Genomic DNA, 25,247 nt, shown 5'->3' with positions numbered 1-25,247 from the left:
AATTAATGGAATCTCTGAGTCAAAGGGTACAGACATTTTAGTAATTTTATTAACATAATTTTGAATTGTTTTCCAAAATGGTTGTATTGATTCACCAACAATACACTACCATATCTATATTCCATGATTCCTCCAACATTAACCATTGTCATTTGGTATAATCTTTGTTAATCTGTGGGGTATAAAGTAAAACCTCAAAATTAATTTAATTTGCATTAATCTTGTCAATTTGGATCATTATGTTTTATAATTGTTGATAATTTGCAATTGTTTTGAGAACTGTTTGTTTATATTCTTTGACCACAAACTTACTGGAGTAGCTTTTGATCATATATGTATGTATATATACATATACAAATATATATTTTAATGTTGATGTATATTTATTAAGCATGTGTTTGTAGGTAGGTAGACAGACAGACAGACAGATAGACAGTTAGATAGATAGATAGATTGATTGATTGATAGATGATAGATAGATAGATAGATAGATAGATAGATAGATAGATAGATAGATAGATAGATAGATTTTGAGTACCGATTCCTTATCAGAGAAATTTGATACGAAGATATTTTTCTTCATTTGACCACCTTTTGGGTCCTAGGTACTTGTGTTTGTGCAGAAGTTTTTTGGTTTCATGTAATCAAAGTTATCTCTTGAGTCTTTTATAATTGCTTTGTTTTCCTTTGTTTAAGAATATATCATCTATCTACAGTTGTGCAATTATATGATCTACTTCTCTTCCAATTTTTAAAAAATAATAAGATCTTTAATATTAAAGTCATTCATTTAGAATATATCTCATTTCTGCCAGACAATTACAATTTTCCTATTACTTTTACTTTTTTTTTTGCTAAATAATGAGTCCTTCACTAAGTAATTTAAGTTATCTGGTTTATCAGTCACAGTGTTAGAGTTCCATTGTTTCTGATTCTCTCTTGTCTAGTCTCTTCCCTTGATCTACCTTTCTATTTTTTTTAACCTATACCAGATGGTTCTGATGACTGCTACCTAAAATATAATTCAAGGTTTCTGAAGTACCATTCTCCATTTTTATTGCTACTTCTTTTCATTATTTCCTTTGACATTCTAATTCTATTTTTCAAATTAATTTTGTTATTATTTTACTGAAGTCATTAAAGTATCTCTTTGATCATTTGACTAGTACAGTATTAAAAATGTAATTAACTTTGGTAGTATTGCCATTTTTATGATATTGGCCCAGTCATGAGCACTTAGTATTCTTCCAACTATTTAAGTTCTTTATTTCTTTAAGGTATTATTTGTAAGTGAATTTACACAAATACTGTGAGTGTTTCAACTGATTGATCTTCCTATGTTTTATATTTTACAGTTATTTGGAATGGTATTATGATAGGCTTTTAGTTTGCCACCCTCCCTAGAGTTTCTTTCACTCTGAAGCACCCTCCCTTCAGTTACCTAAGTGATTATCCTAAAATATAGCCCTCACCTTATCATAGTCTCACTCAGTTACACACAATGGCTGCCTTTTATCTCCAGAATCAAATATGAAGTCCCCTTTTTGTCATTTCATTCTTTTCATGACCTCACCCCATCTTACCTTTCCCATTTCTTCATACCCTCCTCTTCCTCCAACTCTATTTGTTCTAGTTACACTGAATTTTGTGCAGTTCCTTAAACCCAACATTCCACCTCCTTTCTCCATCCTTTGGACTTCTTGTCCCTCATGTCTAAAATGCTCGTACCCCTCACCTCCACTTCTCAATCCCCCTTAGCTTCCTTCAAGATTTAGCTCCCATACCACCTTCTTCAGGGACCCTTTTCCAGGATTCCTCCCCCAAAAGCTAATGTCTCCCCCTTTCAGATTACCTTCATTTACTACTTCAAATGTCTTGTACATACCTCATCACATGTTATCTCTATCATCAGAAGGTATATTCCTTGAAGACAGAGAATATATTTGTATATCCCTAGCACTTGGGGCAGCAGGGTAGATAGATAATAAATAAATAATAATAAACAATAGATAGAGTGCCAGATCTGAAGTGAAGAAGATCTGAGTTCAAATTCATCCTCTGACACTTACTAACTATATGCCCTTAGCAAGTTACTTAACCTCTATTTGCCTTAAATGAGCTGTAAAATGAGCTAGAGAAGGAAATGGCAAATCGCTATGGTATCTTTGCCAGGAAAATCCCAAAGAGTCCAACAAAGAGTCAGACCCAACTGAGATGACAGAACAACATATCCTTAGACCTTAGGACTATCTCTAGGCATAGTAAATTATTGAGTAATGTTTTTTGACAAATTGATTGAGTACTATATAGAGTAACTAGTTCAATTTTGGAAAAGATGTGAAGTTTAAGCAGGATATGGTTCCTCCCTCTTGGAATCTGCAGTTTAGTGGTTTAGAGAGACAGATAGAAAGAGAGAGATAGGGAGATAGATACTATATATAGACATGGCATATACCTATATGCCTTTTATATGCCTTATATATAAAATATATGATGAACATATATTGTGTATGTGCTATTTTAATTATATAACACATATTTATTGGGCACATATTAGTTATATATAAGAGGTGAAGATATTAGAGCTATATCATATTTGTATATAATTTCTATATCTATTATATTATCTGTTTTATTATCTAGCTAGTATATATTAGATATCTAATGCCTGTAATAATGAATATTAATACTAAATTTTAGTTTTTAACAAAGTATATTATTAATAATAAATATTATGTATGTGAATATGCATGTATACACATACACACATAGATATATGCATGTATATATACACACATATTATATAAATTTTATTATCTGTGATATATACATATATATGTACATATGCCAAGAGTTAATTAGTAAACTAAGCTATTCCTTCAGCACCTCTGATCCTTGCCTTTTGAAAACCAATTCCCTTTCTCTCAAAGAATACCCACAAGAGAGATCTGAGATCCAACAGAATCTGAACAGCTGATACAGCGGAAGGTACTAATCCCTCTGTTTATTAGTGCTATAAATCAGGGAAATACTATAGACAACCAGAGAAGTGTAAAATCTGTGAGAAGCCAAGGCTACTAGTATCACTGAATGCTTTAAGATCTGGTCAAATTTAGACTGGATAGAACTAAAGTTTCAGATCCAAGGAATAGACAGCAGCCTCTAGTGGAGAGAGCCTCAGACATGGAATCAAAACAGGTCATACTTCTATTTCCAACTCTGGCACATCCTACCTATATGAGCCTAGTCTATAGCCATGACCTTTCCAAATCTAGTTCCTATATGTGCAAAATGGATGCAGTAATGCCCTGATGGTTGTGACGAGAAGAATGTTTTGCAAACCTTAAAGCAATGTGAAGCGGCTATTGTTGTTACTTTACCAGACCCTTGGACATAGACCTATAGATTTTCAGAGTTAGAAAGGATAACCACAGATTCCCATCCTCCTAAAACAAGGCAATCCATTTCCCTTTCAGGTGGTTCTCACAGTTAGCAAGTTCTTCCATTTTTGATATGAGATCGACCTCCATAAAACTTATGAATGTAGGTAAGTTCCAAGGGAAACAAATAATGAATACAGTGAAATAGTCATATTGTCTATTTCCATTAGACTGGAAACAATGACCACATTTACATTATTATGACTTAAAACATGCAACCACCTGATGGGATTCATCCTTTGCATTGATGGAGACCTAAGTATACCAAATTTGTAGATGAGACAAAGCTAGGATGGAAGGATGGTACAGAAGTTAGTGTCTCTATATCTTTTTTCCCAATCAGAATAAACCCATTCTCTCTTCTACATGTCAACCTCTCTTATATTAAAAGATAAATATTATTCTACTTTTACTTCCTTTTCAGAATCTGTTTTCTTTTCCAGTTTAAATAGTTTCTTTATCTTTCAATGGTTTGGTTTCCAACCCTCTGTAATGAATGAATGGGGGAATAGAGCCACCCACTATGTTTACTTGAAGCTAGAGAGTGAGAGAGATGGAATGGAGTAAGAAGGTGGAGAGAGGGCTTAGTTTGTTTCTCCCCTCTCTTTCCTTAATAAAAGCCATACTAGTTTTCTTCAGAGTTACAGGCTATATTTCTTCAGAGACTGGGTTGAATGTAAAATCCAGGACTGAATTGATTCTCCCTCCTTGAGGAGAAAGTCTAGGTCTCCTCCCCAAGCTTCAGGTCTTTCTCCCTAGATATTATGAGGCAGGCACTTGATCTAAAGAAACAGCTATTTATTCTTAAAGAACACACATAAGATAGGGTAAATAGGATTGTTGGGTAAGATAATGGGAAAGTGGGATGGAGGAAGTCCCTAAGAAACTAACAACTGACCCCCTCCCCAAATCCTGAAAAGTCAGTCTGACTGCCTGAACCTCCTGGGCCAGTTGTGGAAGCTGTTCTGACTTCTATCTGTCCTAGATAGAATATGAAGTTCAAGGGACCAGGTTAGTGGATAGATAGGAAATCTTCCTGAGGTGGATAACTTTATGATAAAGGCTTCTTTTCTCTAAATTTGCTCTGTCAACATCTCCTCTATAATGTAATCCTAAGAACTCAATGCTACATAAGAATGCATTCTATAAAGAGAGAGCAAGCTGAGAAGATCAGATAAGAGGAAAGTCAAGAATCTCATTGAAGAATGGGTCAGAACTTAAAAGGGAAGTGGAAAAGGAATATAAAAATGAATGGGCTATTGGATAGTTGGGTGTGGGCTGATTTATACTGGTGCAAGGTAAAGGAATTTATTGACTGATTTTGAATGCAAATGCCAATGGACTGGCAATCTAATCAGAATTAAAGATTCAAAGTTATTAACAACAACAATAAAAACAAATAAGAAAACAAACAATCCATTCACTAGAAGGACCAGGCTATCAAGTGATAAACATATTTGTTTGGTCTTTCATTAACTCTGATGTAATTAAAATTTTCTTTGGGAATGAATTCAGGAAAAATTTAGCCATGTCAACATGCGCATATAGGGCATGAAAATCAAAGTAAGAACTCAGGCTCAGAAAACACAAGGTACAAATATCCTCCAAGGTGGTTAAAAACAAAAATCAAAGGCCAATGTAATGATACTCATGCTTTTCAAGGTTACAGCAGACTTTGGGAAAGGGGGAACTGGGTGCCCTTTCACTGGAAAATTGAGCATTGAGCATATGATGATACAAATGAAATGGAAAATTACTATGTAGAAAGAAATAGTAATTATAATAAGTTCAGAGAGCCATTAGAAAGCTTGTATGATCTGATGCAGAGTGAAATCAGCAGAACTCAGGGAAATAGACTACAATGATATAGATTAAAAGAATGCTAGAAGTCAACCTCTCAATAATTATAATGACCACTCTTAATCCCACCAGACAGATCATGAGACTTACTTCTCTTTCAATAAGGAGGGAGCACTGGGAGAGCAGTGTTCTGTACACTGATAATTTAGAGAAATAAGGGTGAACTTGAATGAACTATTGCAGAATAAAGTAAGCAGAACCAATTTTATATAACTACAATAATGTAAATCCAAAAAATAGACAGGAAACTGAATTCTGAAAAACTATAATGACTAAAAAAAGGTGTGGAGAACAAACCATGAAACAAATTTCCCTCCTTTCAATGAGGTAGAAGAACTATTTGGTCACTGTATCAGACTTTTTTTTTTTAACTATTACCTTCTGTCAGAAATGGTACTAAGAATCAATTCCAAAGCAGAAAAGAGGTAAGGGCCTTACAATTGGGATCAAGTGATTTACCCAGGTCACACAACTAGGAAGTGTATGAGGTCATATTTGAACCCAGGACCTCCCATCTCCAGTACTGGCTATCCCACCTAATTGCCCTATTGTTTTTTTTTTAATTTTTTTGTTCTAATGCTTAATTTTAATGTTGGAGTACATGCTGCATTGATATCTAGAAATGACTAATGTACCTAGCACATAGTAGGCACTAAAATAATCTTTGTTGATTGAATGACTGAAAAACTGACTGATAAAAGATATCAATAAAACTAATTAAAAAATTAAAACATATAACATGAACAAATGTTGAAAACTTCTTTTTACGAGATCCAAATGCATGACAACATAGCTTAAGTTATTCACCTACCTCAAACTCAGCCCATTTCCCAGTCCCTCCACATTTCACTTGGACTGATTCAATTATCTTGAAGTCAAAATGTATAACTTGAAAATGTGAATAGTAAACCATTTAGCAAAAGACAAATGGTCTTTCTGGGTATTCTATGTGTAGAAGCAGATTTAAACCAGAAAACTTATTTGATAACAAAAGAGTATTAGCAATGTTATGAGTGATTAAATCTTGTCTGAATTATCAGTTACATAATGAGAAAAGTGTTGGCTTTGCTGGCAGGTATCAGCTGTCACTTGGCATGCTTTATCTCCATCTAAGAAAGACCAGATACTTCTACTTGGCAATTGAGAGACAACATTTTTCTTATTTAAAATGATTGGGATGAAGGAAACATAAATCATAACATATGAATATCCCCAATAACTGAAAGTACTTTAATATTTAACATTTGTTCAGATTTCAAGACAACTGATTTATGGATGACATATTATGCGATAATGGCCCTCCTGATATTGGCATTTTTGATCTATAAGGAAGAATAGAAAGGAAACATTGTGCTCACTTATAGTTGGCCTTTTGACATCTTGAAACCAAAAGTTTATAGATTCACAGATTTTAAAAGCTGGAAGAGACTTGAGGCCACCTGGCCTAACCTATCTCTGAAATGATATGAATATTCCAATATATCTGTATTCTTGTCGATATTTCCTCTAAAAATGAAGATTGCAACCTATCCATTACTGCCATCCTGTGTAATTCTTACTTATACACTCCCATAAACTCCCATCCAATAGGCTGGGCATTCTTTTGACAATCTAAGGATGGCAATAGATCATATAGACTCTGATCTTGTACCCAACTTATCATCTTTTTTTTTTAATCATACTTAAGAACATCAAAATCAACATGCTTTGTATAACTTTTTGCAACTTTCTCATTTGTAGCTTATGCTTTTTTAATCTTCAGCAATGAACAATATATTTTCCCAAGCCTCATGTTGTAAGGAAAAGAGGTAGAATGCTGGGAACTATTGGGACTCCTAGGAGCTATGGAAACCCCCAATCTATACCATGATTGATATGTGGTCATCAAATTCAACTTAAAGGCATTTAATGATCGGGAGCTCACTATCTCATAAGACTATTTTATTCCACCATTAGACAGCTCAAGAAACAGAAACATGAAGTATTATCAGATCATTGATTTAGTTACCAAAACTATTTTGTAAACAATGTCATTTTATTGATGCCTTTAAAAAAAAAACAAAACCTTATCATGTGTCTTAGAATCAATATTAAGTATTGATTGCAAGGCAGAAAAGTGGTAATGGCTAAACAATTAAGGTTAAGTGATTTGCCCAGGGTCACATAGCTAGAAAGTATATGAATCCAAATTTGAACTCAGGACCTCTAGGCCTGGCTATCTATCCATTAACTAATGTTATTTTAAAACATTCAGCAAATAAATTTGAGTCAGACATTAACTCAAATCTAGTGGTATATTGAAAAAGACTGACAAGGGGTTGTGAAACATGGGTACATAGCTTAGCTCTGTCCCATTCACTTCCTTTAGAAATTCACCTTCCCTTTCTGAGCCCAGCTTTATCATGTAGAAAATGAAAGTACTACAATAATTTCCTGTCTAACTTGGGTTCCAACCTCAGTATTGTTATTGGTCTTCTGTATGATCTCTTTGATCATACTTCTATGATCATAACACTTTTCTACCTCATAAGTCTCAGTGGCTTCCCATGGCTTACTAGATAAAATATAAACTATTAGTATTTGCATTCAGTAATGTCCTTAACACATGGTAAACCCAGTAAATTGTGTGTCAGATATGGGAGGGGGTTGGGTGAAGGGAGGGGAGGGAAAGAACATGAGTTTTATAACCATGGGAAAATATTCTAAATTATCTAATTAAATAAAATTTTCAAAAAATATAATGTTCTAAATCTGGCATGGCTTTACTTTGGCCAATGAATCTTATACTATTCTGTTTAAGTAGTCAAAATGGACTACTTTCCATCTTTGGTTCTTAATTTGTTCAGTCCCATTTGTGACTACATTCATTCTATTTTCTAAGCTTGGATTGGACTGCTATCAATTTCTATTAAAGTATTTTTTCCTTCAATAATTAATTAGAGTTCCATATTATCCATGAAGGCCTCCTAAAGACTCAGATGAATGTGAGTTTTCCCTCCTCATATTCATTTAACATGTTTTCCATTTCTGTTTGCCTTTATCTCACCTCCCTTCTAACATAGTTATTCATGTAGTTTTCCATCCCCTCCTTGAGAACATGAACTTCATCACATCTATGTTTTATTTATTTTTTAAATCTCTAGTGGCAAGCATGTATCTTTAAATACTGTAAGTGGTAAATAAATGTTTTCAAATAAATAGATGTATATGGGCATGACTCTTTCAGACTTTGACAATTTTGATGTTAGAAAGAGACAAAGAAAAAATAATAATGTGAGATTTGCATATGATTAGCATTAAGAAAATAGTCACAGAGACAAGTGAGTTGCCTTGAGCAAAGACTTTCAGTGCTTTTTGTTACAGTTTGCATATGAACTACTGGAGGATCTTAGAGTTAATAAGTGGGGAACTCTAACCCTCAGAACTGTTTTGTGATTATTAGATGAATATACACTACTTGGTTGTGTCTTTGCCAGAATAGCTGGGTATTAACTGTAAATTAGATTGAGATTGAAAAGGAAAAAAATCTGTTTCTCAACCAAGAAGGATTCAGAGAAAAGAGCTAAGAACTATGTGAAAGAGAGGATACTTATTTCCAATGCTATATGCTGCCTAAATGAGAAAAAAAGAAAAAGAAAAAAGGAGAAGGAGAAGGAAAAAGAAAGGAGGAGGAAGAGGAAAAATAAATGAGAAAGAAAAATAGGAGACAGAGGAAGAGGAGGAGGAGGAGGAAGAGGAGAAAGAGGAAGAAAAGGAGGAAGAAGAGGAGGAGGAGGAGGAGGAAGAGAAGTAGAAGGAGGAGGAGGAAGAGGAGAAGGAGAGGAGGAGGAGGAAGAGGAGAAGAAAGAGGAAGAGGAGGAGGAGGTGAAGGAAAGGAGGAAGAGGAGGAAGAGGAGGAGGAGGAAGAGGAGAAGAAGAAGAAGAAGAAGAAGAAGAAGAAGAAGAAGAAGAAGAAGAAGAAGAAGAAGAAGAAGAAGAAGAAGAAGAAGAAGAAGAAGAAGAAGAAGAAGAAGAAGAAGAAGAAGAAGAAGAAGAAGAAGAAGAAGAAGAAGAAGAAGAAGAAGAAGAAGAAGAAGAAGAAGAAGAAGAAGAAGAAGAAGAAGAAGAAGAAGAAGAAGAAGAAGAAGAAGAAGAAGAAGAAGAAGAAGAAGAAGAAGAAGAAGAAGAAGAAGAAGAAGAAGAAGAAGAAGAAGAAGAAGGAAAAACTAGAGAGGAAGAGGAGGAAGAAGAACAAGAAAAAATATATTGCTCTTTACAATGCTCTCTTCTGCCTAGAAAGTAGAGAAGAAGCTGAGAGCCTATGAAATAGTATAATGCTATTCTCTTAGATAAAAGGATTACCATCAAAGAGTAATTCCTGCTGAATGAAAGAATATTGCTAATTTAGTAGCAAAGGACTGCTATAGTATTTCAATTTCTCCAGCTACAGTGCTTTGTCTTGACAGGAGCCCATCTAACATAGCCATGAAACAGCTTAGCTTAGCAATGGAGTCAATAATTGAAATGCATTTAGACTGAAAGGCATCCCTAAATTTGAAAAACAAAATTAAATGGGAAAAACAGGTTTAAAGCAATTAACATTTAAGCAATACTAGTCTTGATATAAATTTTTGGAACTGTAAAAATGACTTGGAAAATTCCCTAATAATACCCATACACTGCTAATGAAAAACAGGTTCCATCAAACAGCTATGGAAAGGTTAGTGCCTCCTCACCCAAAAAGGAGAAAGATTGGTAGACAATCTTAAACTAGATGATAAAATGGTAAAACAAAACAAAAATCCTATAGAAATACTTTTAAAATAAAGATATATTTCTTCACTAAGCTATTATTGTTTAATCATTTAGACATGTCTGACTATTTATGACTCCATGGACCATACTGTTTTCTTGGCAAAGATACTGGATACTTGTCATTTCCTTTTCCAGAGGATGAAGGCAAATAGTGGTTAAGTAACTTGTTCAGGTAGAAAGTGTCTAAGGATGGATTTGAATTCATATCTTCCTGACTCTAGGCCTAGCTCTCTGTCCACTGAACCCCCCTAGCCATCTCTGAAACTATAGTAAAGATTAATAAAAGATACAAACCACAGGATTTTTTTTTAAATTTAATTTTTTTTTAAACCCTTACCTTCCATCTTGGAGTCAATACTGTGTATTGGCTCCAAGGCAGAAGAGTGGTAAGGGCTAGGCAATGGGGGTCAAGTGACTTGCCCAGGGTCACACAGCTAGGAAGTGGCTGAGGCCAGATTTGAACCTAGGACCTCCCATCTCTAGGCCTGGCTCTCAATCCACTGAGCTACCCAGCTGCCCCCCACAGGTATTTTTAAAGTGGAGATTCTTAACATTTTCTGTCATAAGCACCTTTGTTATGCTGGGAAAAACTATGAGCCCCTTCTCAGAATAATATTTTTAAATGCGTAAAATAGAATATATGGAATTACAAAGGAAACCAATTATTTTAAAATACAGTTATCAAGATTTTGAAAACAAAAACAAATTCATAGCCCCCTCTCCCCACCCCCTGTAAAGATTCCTTGGTCTAATGCACCTATAACAGGAGATTGGTCAATGAGGGTCCTGTCTTGGAAACATTGGCAGGGAGACCCACATAAATATTTGATGAGCTCACTTCATGAACTTTGAGATGATTTGGAATATAATGAAACAGCTCTCTGCTTCAGAGTATTTCCTATTTATTCATTGTGTGTTGAAGGAAAAACTATGTGGTTGGCTGTTGAACTAAAATGGAGAGTAAATTAAAAATAAAAGGTCCTATCTGGTCAAAGTCATTTTTCCCCTTACTGTATTTGAGGGAGGAAGGCAAAATACTTCAAGCTTCTAGATGTAGCCCATTAATGTATAGCCCTGCTGTTGCTTCTGTCCCTGTCATGTTTATTCTTTCTTGCATTTAGGTAAGGAAGAATTGGAAACAGATCAGAGCAGGCTATAATGTTATGAGGTTTAAAAGATTGGGAGAACTGCCAAAGTCCAGGAGCTGGGGTATTTGCCAGCAGCTGGACCTGGTGGGACACTAGGAGTGATCAGTAGATCAAGTATGCTGGGTCAACCAACCAAGTATAGCAGTGAATCCACCCAACAGCTGAAAGATCTTCTGTCTTTCAGCAAGAAGAGAAATCATTCAGAGGCTATGTCATATTCAAGTGTGAATTTGGGAGTTAGTGGGGGGATGTTTTGAAGCAGATCCTTTAAATCTGAGACTACTCTCCCCAAGAACCAAGGCGTTGAGGGAAAGGTGTGCTCCTAGTTTGGGGTTGGGGAGGAGAAAGGTGTTTTAATATGTTGATTTCTTGCCCTCTCTTTGTAAAAGCTAATTTGTTAAATGATATTGGGCTGCTAATCATTAGTTGAATTATATCAGGGAGATTATAATCATAAATGGTAACTGATATTGAGAAAATATAAGAGCTCAAACCAATACCATTGGGTAAATCCCCCTGCCCTTCAGGGATACCCAAAGAATCCTGAGTAGGAAGAATGACTACCCACTTTCTGGGGAATTGATTTGTCAGGTGAAGTAAGAACAAGGCTAAGGATCACTCAATGACTATTTTACTTGTTAGGGGTGGGCTTAGCACCAGTACATAATTCAGGTTCTATAGAAAGACAATATGAGGCACTCACAAGTCACTGAATATTTAACAAAAAGGTATTCACTCAGTTTTAACAAAGCTACAAATTAATAGTGGCATTTAGCTTCCTTGGACTCAGTTCCCATCAACACCCCATGGAAATATGTCTGGTCATCAGGGCAGATTTGGGGATCTAAGTGGTTTGTGTGGTCTTAAGAAATCTACCATGTGAGTAGAACTTTTCATGCACTTAGGTGATGAAGAAACAAGGAGGCAGGAGTCAATCAAGTCTCTACTTAGCAGAGATCTTAGTGTACAGAACACAAAATGGTAGCACTTGAAGGAAAAGAGAATGGAAATTTTTAGGGCAAGAAAGGGACTGTCTAGCACAATTCTTTTGCTCATGGTGATTACTTTGGAATAGTCCCTAAAATGAAAGTTAACCAAAGTTCCAGAAGCCTCCCAAAAACTCCCTGCAAGACATGCCCTTATTCAGCTCAATCCCACCAAAAACAGACTAGAAAATTGCTTTCCAATGAAGCCCATGAGCTAAATAGAAGTATGATTCCATTTAGCCCAGACTAGGCCTGACTTCCACCTCTTTCCATTGTCCTAAGCAGGTAAGAGTCTGAACTCTCAGAGCCTCTGGTATCTGTTAGATTTGACAGATTAACACATAGGAAGGGGAAAGGGAAAAAATTTACATATCCATTTTAAACCAGATGTTCCCGAAGCAACCAAGCCAAATTCCCCACTAGCGCAGTAATCTCCGTGTTCTGTTCACATGATGGAGCCATTTAAATCCCACCACATTCACTTTCCTTGGCAGCCAACACTGGTTACTGAGGGACTAACCAGGTGAATTTGGTGTAAGCCAATCCCAATATGCCACCAACAATTAGAATCGGGCAGTGCTGAAATTCACTGTTTCTTTAGGAAAGTAGGGATTGTCTATTGGGGCATAAAAACAATCTTCCTGTCTGACTAGGTGAAGAATGAATCCTTTCAAATGGAAAGTACTTCAGGGATACTATGGTATAGATGATAGATAGATAGATAGATAGATAGATAGATAGATAGATAGATGGATAGATGGATAGATAGATAGATAGATGGATAGACAGACAGACAGACAGAGAGGGAGAGAGAGATGGATGGATTGATTGACAGAAGGATAGATACAGATGATATAGATAGATATAGATATAGATATAGATATAGTTGTATTGTGATGTGTCTAAAGTCACACAGGTGGCAGAGCTAGGATTTTAACACCAAGCCCTCAACACCAAATTTAAGGTTCTTTCTAATGTATCACAGGTTAAAAAAATCTCTCACCCAATATTGTTAATCTACTATGGATAGAAAGGAAAATTCATGGTGCATCAAAGAACCATCCTGTGGCTCATTTTCCCTCAAGCATGAAATATCATCTCCAGTAACCAAGTCTACAAAGCTTCATTACTCTGCCATCCCTAAAATGCCTGGGAAGGATTCTGGTATGGCTACTATCCAGTAGTAGCCAGGAGGTATCTCACATCCTCATGAGCAGTCTAGTGTGTGACATAAATAGAAAGCATGAACAACTCTTCCCCATACTTTTGATGTTTCATATATCTGGAGCTCTCATTAGTTCAGTCCATCCAGGTACAATCAGGAGCTGTACTTTCATGTCCCTTCACCCCTCATTTTCTGGTTTTTCACTAAACCCTAGTATGGCATTATAACAATGTTGGACATTAGTCTACTTTTGCATGAGAACTAACTTGGCCATTTCTATAGGCTTTGACACTCTTGAGGGTGAGACTACCCCAGAGTGTAATCAAGTGTCATTCTAATAGTTTTGGTTGAGACTTGTAAAATAGAACATAGAAGCTTTAGAAGTGAAGGGTCTAGTTTAATTACCTCATTTTACAAAAGAGAACCCTGAGCCCAAAAATGGGAAGTTAATGATCAGATATAACAAATTTCCAGGAGCTAGAGAATGGTGTTTTATGAAATAGGAACCTAGGCCCATATTTACCCATAATTCTTGGTGTGATCAGGGGGCAAAGCTCTTTCTCTCTTGGACTATCAGTTTCCCTATTTTGAAAATGTGCTGATCAAGTTAGTTGACATTAAAGATTTCTTCTGACTCTGGCATTCGATGTTCAATGGTCTCTTCCATATCTAACATTTTAGATCATAGATGAATATTCTATTATATATTCATATTCTAGTTTACTAGAATAACAGAATCATATGTCAGTCAGCCAAAACACATTTATTAAGCACACTAATTAAGGCAGCTTAATGGTGCAGTAATTTGATAATTGGGCTTCAAATCAGTAAGACTCATTTTCATATGCTCAAATCTGGCCTCAGACATTTACTAGTTGTGTGACCCTAGAAAGGTCATTTCTCCAGTTGTAAAAATGAAAATTGAAGAGATCATGGAAGGCCCTATATTCAAGCATCCCTTCAGACTCTGATACTTTGAATGATCTGTTCCAAGATCCATTGTAAGTTCTAATGTTCTATGTTCCACTTCCTAAGGGCCCTTTTCATATAGCATTCTATGCTGTAAGAGCCCTTCTTGTTCGGCTGTTCTATTCTCTATGTTTTAAGATCAATTCTGGACTCTAAAATTCAATGCTTTATATTTTAAGGATCTTTCTACCTATAGCATTCTATTTACTGTGTTCTAAATATCCTTCCACCAATAATATTCTATCCTCTATGTTCTAAGGCTCTTCTACCTAGAACATTCTGCCTTTTATATGCTAAAGGTCCTTCTAGTTTGACCATTCTATGTTCTAAAGTCTTTTCTAGAATCAAGCAACCCATGATCTATGTTCTAAGGCTCTTCTACCTAGAACATTCTGCCTTTTATATGCTAAAGGTCCTTCTAGTTTGACCATTCTATGTTCTAAAGTCTTTTCTAGAATCAAGCAACCCATGATCTATGTTCTAAGGCTCTTCTACCTAGAACATTCTGCCTTATATATGCTAAAGGTCCTTCTAGTTTGACCATTCTATGTTCTAAAGTCTTTTCTAGAATCAAGCAACCCATGATCTATGTTCTAAGGCTCTTCTACCTAGAACATTCTGCCTTTTATATGCTAAAGGTCCTTCTAGTTTGACCATTCTATGTTCTAAAGTCTTTTCTAGAATCAAGCAACCCATGATCTATGTTCTAAGGCTCTTCTACCTAGAACATTCTGCCTTTTATATGCTAAAGGTCCTTCTAGTTTGACCATTCTATGTTCTAAAGTCTTTTCTAGAATCAAGCAACCCATGATCTATATTCTAAGGCTCTTCTACCTAGAACATTCTGCCTTTTATATGCTAAAGGTCCTTCTAGTTTGACCATTCTATGTTCTAAAGTCTTTTCTAGAATCAAGCAACCCATGATCTATGTTCTAAGGCTCTTCTACCTAGAACATTCTGCCTTTTATATGCTAAAGGTCCTTCTAGTTTGACCATTCTATGTTCTAAAGTCTTTTCTAGAATCAAGCAACCCATGATCTATGTTCTAAGGCTCTTCTACCTAGAACATTCTGCCTTTTATATGCTAAAGGTCCTTCTAGTTTGACCATTCTATGTTCTAAAGTCTTTTCTAGAATCAAGCAACCCATGATCTATGTTCTAAGGCTCTTCTACCTAGAACATTCTGCCTTATATATGCTAAAGGTCCTTCTAGTTTGACCATTCTATGTTCTAAAGTCTTTTCTAGAATCAAGCAACCCATGATCTATGTTCTAAGGCTCTTCTACCTAGAACATTCTGCCTTTTATATGCTAAAGGTCCTTCTAGTTTGACCATTCTATGTTCTAAAGTCTTTTCTAGAATCAAGCAACCCATGATCTATGTTCTAAGGCTCTTCTACCTATGCTAAAGGTTCTTCTAGCTCTACTATTCTATGTTCTAAAGTCTCTTCTAGTTTCTCCAGCAACCTATGATCTATGTTCTAACATTTTAGGTTACTATTCTAAGATCCCTTTTAAGCTAAGCCATTTTCTGCTCTATGTGCTTAGGTTCTTCTAGCTTCTAATATTCTATGCTCATTAATCTAGGGACGATAACAGTCCCAACAGTCCATGTTCTAAGACCTCGCCTGGCTCTGCCATTCAAAGCTCTACAAGGTGAGGGCCCTTGGGGCTCAGATATTCGAGCCTTCTCCAAACTGCTATTTCCCCAGCTCCCTCTGGCCACAAGGCAGGGTCTTTGTTTCAAAGGCTTTCTGGAGATCACTAGGAGCGTGGTTAGAGCTCAGCAGCCCTGGGCAGGGAACAAGCCCGGTCCTGTGTGCTCTCCCTCAGTTACAGCGGGCTCTGGGGCAGGGCAAGAGCACAGGGAAAATCAATCACACATTGGCCCCGTGAAGAAGAGCAGAGCAGGAAACAATGGCAGCAGCAGGGAGGACCCCTAATGAAAGCCATTCGCGAGTCCACACCTAGCCTGTCTAGACAGCACCTCCTGGGCTTTGATCATTGATAAACCGCTCTAAATGTTCCCAGGGCCCTGTGGCGGGGCTGTTTACAGGCGAGGATCGGGCGCTGGGCCTCTGGCCACTGCTTCCCTTTCAAAGCCAGCGTTTTCATCTGCCTGCAATCAGACCAAGACAGAACAAAGAGATGGGCACTTTGGATACAGGATCCTTATTTTCCTGTGATTAATATGGCCCCAAATTAAGGGTGAAAAACATCATATTGGCACCTGAAAAAAAAAACTCGACCCCAAACCCTCCTGAAAACCTTATGGAATGTCCTTGTCATCCAGCCTTATTAGGCTCTGGTAATTGGATTACAGGCTTAGCTTGTGAGAAAGCAGATTTCTTCCATGGTAGCCATCATTGGTATATGGGAATGATCACATTTTGCACTTTCAGAGGGTGAAGCTCCCTCTGAAAGGTCTCAGGCACTTACATATTATTACTAATGTAATTCCTTTTCTGGTTTTCAAAGGTATCTCTGTTGTTGTTGCTGTTTTATCTGGTGGTTAGAGCACCCTTTGGGGCCAGAAGATAGGGTTTGAACCTTGGCTCTGATCCTTATTTGCTGGGTGACCCTAGACCAGTCACTTCCTTTCTCTGTGGTTCAGTTTCCTTCTCAGCAAAATAGAAGCAACTGAGGTGTTTGTTATGAGGGAAAATGTTTGCTATAAAAGGGGGGAAGATAAGTAGGGCAAAAAATAATTAATTCTATTTTGCTCAGAAAGAAACTGAACCTCAGAGAAGGAAAGTAACTGGTCCAAATCTGACATGGTTGCTGTGCTATGTTAGCACATTGCAGACCTTAAAGTGCTATCCATTATTATAATTGAAATATATGTATGTTTATCATCTTCAGTTTTCCAAAACAGAATATAGAGTGTTAGAGCTGGAAGAGATCTAGGGGATCATCAGGTCTAATTCTGTCATTTTACAGAGGGAGAAACTGAGGCTCCTGGTGTTTGGCATAGTGTGACAGTTGGTTGTACTGAAATAGAGGGAGAATTGGATTCTAGTCCCAAATCTACCACTGATTTACTGTGTGATCCTAGATAGGATATAAAATCCCTCCAGTCATTAGTTTCTTCATCTGTAAAATGGGTACATATAAATATGTATAGTATGTATGCATATACATATAAGTCCTGCCACGTGTCCTTGCACAGATCACATAACTTTTCCAAAGAATAACTTTTCTCATCTGTAAAAATGGAGTTGGCCAATTTTGCATGACTCACTACTCAGGTTGACTGTCAAAAGGATTAAGGATTATGGACATGATCAGAGATTTAGGACTGGAAAGTCATCTAGTTCAATCCTTTCATTTTACAAATGAGGAAACTGAGGCATGAAGGTCATCTAGTCTAAGCCTTTCATTTAACTGAGGTCAAGAGATACTAAATGATTTGCACAGTCACACAGGTCATAATCAGGACTTCTGTCTCCAAATCCAACAGATTTTCCCCTATTCTCTGCTTGCCTCCCTGAAGGCATCCCTCATTCTTCCATCTGGAAGTGATTTTCCCCCTCTCTGATCTTGTATCACTTTATTCATTTTTAATGCACTTAATAATCTAATTTGTACTATACTTATTTCTATTAAAGTCTTACTAACTTATTGACATTTTTTCCTGCACTTGACTTTAAGGAGACTGGGGGAAGGGAGTCCTGTGCAATCAAAAGAACATTGGCCAGGATGTCAATAGATATGAATTCAAGTCCAAACCTTGCCACTAACATGCTTTATGACTTTGAATTCTCCTCAAAACAACAGAAGTAGATTAAGTGATCTTTAGATTCTGAGTGGTGCAATGGATATAGTGCTGAGACTGGAGAAAGGAAGATTTGTTTTCCAGAGTTCAAATCTGACCTCAGACACTTATTAGCTGTGTGACCCTGGAAAAACCATCTATTTGCCTCAGTTTCTTTACCAATAAAAAGAGCAAGAGAAGGAAATGGCAAAATACTCTAATTTCTTTTCTAAGAAAACCTCGAATGGGATCACAAAGAGTTGGACAGAATGGATAAGGCTCCCTTCAACTCTAACACTGCTTAGATGTATATTTTTAAATCCCTTCAAGTTGATTTCTGGGGGTGGAGTCAAGATGGCAGCATAATCCAGAGCAGCTCTGGGCTGTCAGGAGAATCCTCCCCAACCAAGATTAAATATTGCTACAAAATGAATACAGGAATGAAAGAACCAACAAGTAGACAGAGTGAAACAACTTTCAAGAAAAGAAAAGCCCAGAAGTTAGGCAAAGAACATCTGGGGCACTGGGGTAAAAGGAGAACAGAGCCAGCAAGAAGCTGTAGTAAGAAAAAAAAGAGCAAACCAAGAGCAAGCCACATACCCCCACCCCACATCTGCTATCCAAGGTTCAGAACCTATACTCTAGCCAACATCCAGATACTGAAATCCTGCCTGGGCAAATAGTGGTACAAGCCAACCCATACTCCTTGAAATTTCAAACCTGTGAAGAAGTCTAGAGCCCCAGCCCAGGGAATTCTAATCTGGGATTGGGATAAGGACTTAGTTGACAAGTTGGAATAGCTGATAGTACTGATCTTTTTGCCTAAAGCTCAGGGCAGAGATCTGAGTCAGGATAATCAAGGGTGTGACTGATTGGATCAAGTGCACAGTGAAACCACAAATTTAGGCCTAAGCCTGGGACTAGAATTTGATCAGCCCTTAACCTGATAGAGAACAAATTGAGATCAAAAGCTTACACATAAACCTGAGGCAAATCTTTAAACTATTAGCATCTAAAGGGTCAATTGAACTAGCAGGTGGAGGGATCTTTCATAGATTTCAGGCTTCAGAACATCACATCATCTCCCCAAGACTACCAATAATTAGATAGGAAAAATGAGGAAACAAAAAAAAAAGCACCTAATTCTAAAGAATTTTTATGGAGACAAAGAGCAACTTATAGACACAGAAGGGGAGATTCAAAGCAAAGCAAACACATGCAAAGTCCAAAGAAAAATATGGATTGGATACAGATTCTGGAAGAACTCAAAAAAGACTTCAAAAACCAATTAAGAGAAGCAGAGGAAAAGTGGGAAAGAGAAATGAAAGGAATGCAAGAAGAAATGAACCAATTGAAAAAGGAGAACCAAAAATTGACAGAGGAAAATCAGACCATCAAGAAATTATTTATTTCATGAAAAATCAAGAAACAATAAATCAGAATGAAAGGAATGAAAAAAGAGGAAAACATGCCAATTTGAGAATTATTGTAATACCTGAAAGTCACAATCAAGAAAAAACCTTCAATATCATATTACAAGAAATTATCAAAGATAACTGCCCAGAGATCCTTGAACAAGAAAATAAAGTTGAAATTGAAAGACTTCACAGATCACTCTCAGAAAAAAAAAATCCTCAAAGGACAACTCCCAGGAGTATAATAGCTAAGTTCAAGAGCCACCAAACCAAGGTAAAAATGCTTCAAGTAGCCAGAAAGAAATCATTCAAATATTATGGAGCTATAATAAGGATCACACAGGACCTGTCAGCTTCAATATTAAAGGATCAAAAGGCATGGAATATGATATTCAGGTAGGCAAAAGATTTGGGTTTACAACCCAGAGTCACCTATCCAGCAAAACTGAGTATATTCTTTCAGGGGAGAAAATTGACATTCAATAAGGAAGAAGATTTCCAAACATTCCTGAGGAATAAGCCATACCTAAACAAAAAAATACTGAAGTCCAAACATGAGACAGAAGCAAAGCCCTAAAAGGTAAATAAGAAAGAGAAAATTTAAGGGATTCATTAAGGTCAAAATGTTTATATGTCTACATGGAAAGAGGGTTTCTGTAATTCCCAAAAATTACTCTTAGTAGTAGAGAAGACAGAAGGAATTTACTTAGAAAGAAGGCAGAAAACTAAGCTGATTATGATGATATGATATATATGATATGATGTATATGTAAAATGTGAAGTATGTAAGATATGATATATATGCATATGAATGATATGTAAAAAAAGCAATCAAGGGCTGAAAGAGAGGGTTGCATGGAGAGAAAATGGAAGGGAGAGATAATAGCGTAAATTATATAATATTAATAGGTGTGAAAAATCATTTTAGAGAGGGGAAGATAAGGGTGCTGATGGGCAATGCTTAAACTATACTCTCATCATAACTGGTTCAGAGGAGGTCAAACAAGTATACTCAGTGGGGTGTAGAATTCTATTTTATACTACAGAGAAATAGAAGGAAGAGGGAAGTAATTGGAGGAAGGGGGAAAAGAAGCAGTGACAAAAAGCAAAATACTGGTGAGGAGGAAGAGAGAGAAAGGGAATAGAGCAGGTTCTAAAGGCGATAATAGGATGAAGGGCAATATATAGTTTAGTAATCATAATGCTGAATGTAAATGGGATGAACTCACCTATTTAAAGGAAGTGGATAGCAGAGTGGATTAAAAATCAGAATCCTACTATATAAGTTGTTTACAAGAAACACATTTGAGGCATGGGGACACACACAGATTCAGGGTAAAAGGCTGGAGCAGAATTTATTATGCATCATCTAAAGTAAAAAAAAAAAAAGCGAGTATCAATCATGATACCAGACAAAGCCAAAGTAGAAATTGATCTGATTAAAAGAGATAAGGAAGGAAATTGCATTTTGCTAAAAGGTACCATAAATAATGAAGTAATATCATTGCTAAACATATTTGTATTTGAAGTAGAGTGATCCTTTAACATCAAAACCCCAATCATATCCCTATTGCGCCATATAATCAATCACATATTTTTCTAATGCATTTCTGTTTCCACAGCTCTTTCTCTGGATGTGGACAGCATTCTTTCTCCTAAGTTCCTCTGGATTTTCCTGGGTCATTGCATTGCTGCTAATAGAGAAGTCTATTACAATTGATTGCACCACAGTATATCAATCTCTGTGTTTAATATTCTTCTGGTTCTGCTCCTTTCACTCTGCATCACTTCCTGGAGGTTGTTCCAGTTCACATGGAATTCTTCCAGTTCATTATTCCTTTGAGCACAATAGCATTCCATCACCATCAGATACCACAATTTTTTGAGCCAATCTCCAATCAATGGACACCCCCTCATTTTCCAATTTTTTGCTACCACAAATATTCTGGGGGGCAGCTGGGTGGCCCAGTGGATCGAGAGTCAAGCCTAGAGACAGGGAGGCCCAGGGTCAAATCTGGCCTCAGACACTTCCTAGTTGTGTAACCTCTGGCAAGTCACTTAACCCCATTGCCTAGCCCTTACCACTCTTCCACCTTAGAACCAATATGGAAAGTAAGGGTTTAAAAAAATAAGATTCTGATTGTAGCTCCATGGTATTTCAATGATTTTTTTCTGGCTGTTTGAAGTATTTGTCTCTTGGCTTGGTGGTCTTTGAATTTGCTATAACATTCCTGGAAGTTGTCAGTTGAGGATTTCTTTCTGGAAGCAACCTGTTCCTCAGGGAAAAGAGAAATTAAGTCTTGAAGTAGAGGACTTGGATACCAGACCAGCTCTTACTAAGCTTTAGTTCAGTTAAATTCAGTAAGCATTTATTAAGTGCCTACTGAGTACCAGACACCGCATTAGGCCCTAGGCATACAAAGACAAAAATAAAACTATTCCTCTTCTCAAGGAGCTAACATTTTATTAGAAGAAAACAACACATGCACAGCTAATTTAATATCAATTTCACACAAATTAGATACTAAGAAATTTGGGGTTAAGATAAAAAAAAAGCAAGAAACATACTAAGAAGTAAGAAGAATAAGGAAAGGCCTTTTAATTTTTTCTTATGAGTTGGGTTTGGGGCTGAGGTCAGGAAGCAGATAAATAATACTTCCTCTGATGCTATAAAACCTAGATTCCACAATAGAGAAAATGCTGGATCTGGAGTCAGAAAAACTCATCTTCTTGGGTTCAAATATGGCCTCAGACACTTACTAGTTTTGTGACCTTGGACAAGTCATTTAAACCTGTTTGCCTCAGTTTCCTCATCTGTTAAATTATCTAGAAAAGAAATGGCAAACCCCTCCAGTACTTCTGCAAAGAAAACCTCAAATGGGGTCACAAAGAGTCAGACATGATTGAAAAAATAACTAAAAAGCAACAAAAGATGCCCACTGTGACCCTGGCATTGAGCCGAGAACAAGAGCACCAGCCCTTCTCAGAGAGCTGCTCTGGCTTTTCTCTGATTGTTTGCAGGATCTTTGATCTTCCAGACTCTTTGGTTAGTGAATGATCTGACAGTGTTGCCCACCACGAAGCCTCGCTCTTGTCTGGGGAAAGGACAAAAAGTTAGAAACTCTGATTCATCAAACTGTCTGCAAGTTGGAGGAGGAAAAGAGAGAGATGACCCTTCCCAAAGACACTCCCTGCGTAGACTTAATGGGCATTAGAGACGGGCAAGATCATTGAGATCAATGTCCTTAGTGTAAAAATTTGGAAACCGAGTTCCAGAGAAGATAAAATGATATGGTAACAGTCAGCCAGTAAGTCAGGGGTGGAATCAAGTCTGGAATTCAAAATACCCAAAACAGGTACCAAAGGGTGGTTGGTGGCTGATCAATGTCAACCAGGATGAAGACCACTTTATGCTAAGACCACATTCCCTCCTGGATATCAGGCTTATCAAATATAAAGATGACATAGAACTTCTGGAGATAGGGCTTTTTGAATAGTTTCTTTATATTTCTTTCTTTATTTTAAATCCTTACTTTCTGTCATAGCAAAAACTCTAAGACAGAAGGACAAGAGCTAGGGCAATGGAGTTAAATGCCTTGCCCAGGGTTGCCCATCTAGGAAGTGTCTGGGGCCAGATTTGAACACAAGTCCTTCTTACTCTAAGGTTGGCATTTTGCCCACTATTCCAACTAATTAACCCCATTTTTCTGTTTTTAACTAAGATTTATATAGTACCTATTCTGTGCCAGGCACTGTGCTAAGTCCTTTAAAATGATTATTTCATTTATCTTCAAAACATCACTGGGAGATGTGATGCTTTTGTTGTTGTTGAGTCATTTTAGTCATGTTCAATTCTTTGTGACCCCATTTGGATCTTTCTTGGCAAAGATACTGGAATGATTTGCCATTTCCTTCTCCCTTCTCCAGCTCATTTTGCAAATGACGAAACTAAGGCAAACAGGATTAAGTGTTTTGTCCAGGGTCATAAAGCTCCTGTTAGTTATAGTGGAATGCAAATCTTCCTGACTCCAGTCTGAGTGCTTGATCCACTGTCCCACTTATTTGTCTATAGGTGTTTTCATTATCCCCATTTTTCAGATGAGGAAATGAAGTTAAACTGATGTTAAATGACTTTTCCAAGATCACACAGCTTGTAAGTGATTGGATTTGAAATGGATTTTCCATTCTAGGCACAGAATATTTTGATTTTTGAAGTATCCATAAAGAAGGAGATTTTCGATCCCTTGCCCTGGTACACAAAATAACAATACTAATAGTAATAATATATTTACATAGCAGATTAAGCTTTTCAAAACACTTTAGACAAGTTCTATCTATTGGTCTCAAGTATTATATTTAATTATGAGTGCCATATTTTAGGATGGGCATTGAGAAACTGAAACATACCCATATTAGAGCAAACAATGCAATGAGAGTGCTGGTGGCAATGCCATTCAAGAATTTGTTGAAGAAACTGGGAGCATTTAAATTGGATGAAAGAAGATGAAGAAAATATTATTAATGTCTTCTAGTAGCTGAGATTGCCATGTGTCTTTGGAATCACCAGAACAGTCATTTATGAGTTATATGATCTTGATGCTTAACTCAGCTGGGTCTGTTTCCTAATCTCTACAATGGGGACAATATGACTTTCATTATTTGCTTTATAGGGCTAATATTAGGATTCTCCACACAAAGACTATCTCTCATTTGCTAAAATGTTGAAAAGCTGAAGAGTCCTAAATTTAACACAAACATCACTTACTAGCTTTATGACGCTGGACACGTTATGGGGCAGGGTAGCATTATGGATAGAGAACTGGGTTCAAATCTCACTGTCAAATCAAACTAACTGTGTGTGACAAATCAACTCTTCTAAGATTCTTTATTGGAGAGAAGATGCCAGTCAGCTTTGGTAGGGGGACTTTCTTCACCAGGAATCATAGGTGTAGTCCCTAAATCTATCTGAATAAGATAAATTGTAAGTGGAAAAGAGAGTCGCTATTGAGTAAAACAGAGGATATTCTAAAAGATTCAATTCATTTACATATGCAAATCATTTTGTAAAGTGATTAATAAGGTTTTTCTTTATTCATTTATCTATCCAACCATCAATTTGTTCATTCATTCATTCATTCATTCATAAGGATTGGGGTCTAGAGTGGTAAAGAGAAGATGCACAAAGAACAAATCACAATCTTTGATATACATTTCAGTAGTTAAATGCCTTTGTGATAACATCCATCATTGCTCCTTAATCTGTGCATTTCTTGCCCATGTCCTCCCAGAAGTTTGTCATAGGGGACACACCGAGAATTCTGGAGGTTTTCATTTTTCTTTTTTGACATCTTGAGAAGTATATATGCTGATTCCCCCTCACTCCTAATAACATTAACCTCTCATCTTCCTTTTTGAACACAAATTTATTTCTAAGATGACAGCCTTTAAATCTCATCTGTGTAATGATTGCTGTGTTTTACAGCTTGTTCATATCGACCATAATCCTCTCTGTCCTTCTTGGCTAAAACTCAACTTGAGTTCTAAAACTTGAATCCATAGACTATCATTAGTAGAACATCAGTATTAACAAGGCTGGCCTTTTTGGGGGGGAGAAGTTTGAGGCCATTAAAAGAACCTTGAAGTTTGCTAAAGGCAATCCAGCACAAACTCTTTCTGTTCATTTATGAGCCCATTTCATTGGCTGTGCAATATAGATA

Source organism: Monodelphis domestica, chromosome 6 (assembly GCF_027887165.1).
Source record: "Monodelphis domestica isolate mMonDom1 chromosome 6, mMonDom1.pri, whole genome shotgun sequence".
Classification (NCBI taxonomy): Eukaryota; Metazoa; Chordata; class Mammalia; order Didelphimorphia; family Didelphidae; genus Monodelphis; species Monodelphis domestica.
Note: the sequence above shows the minus strand (reverse complement) of the source record.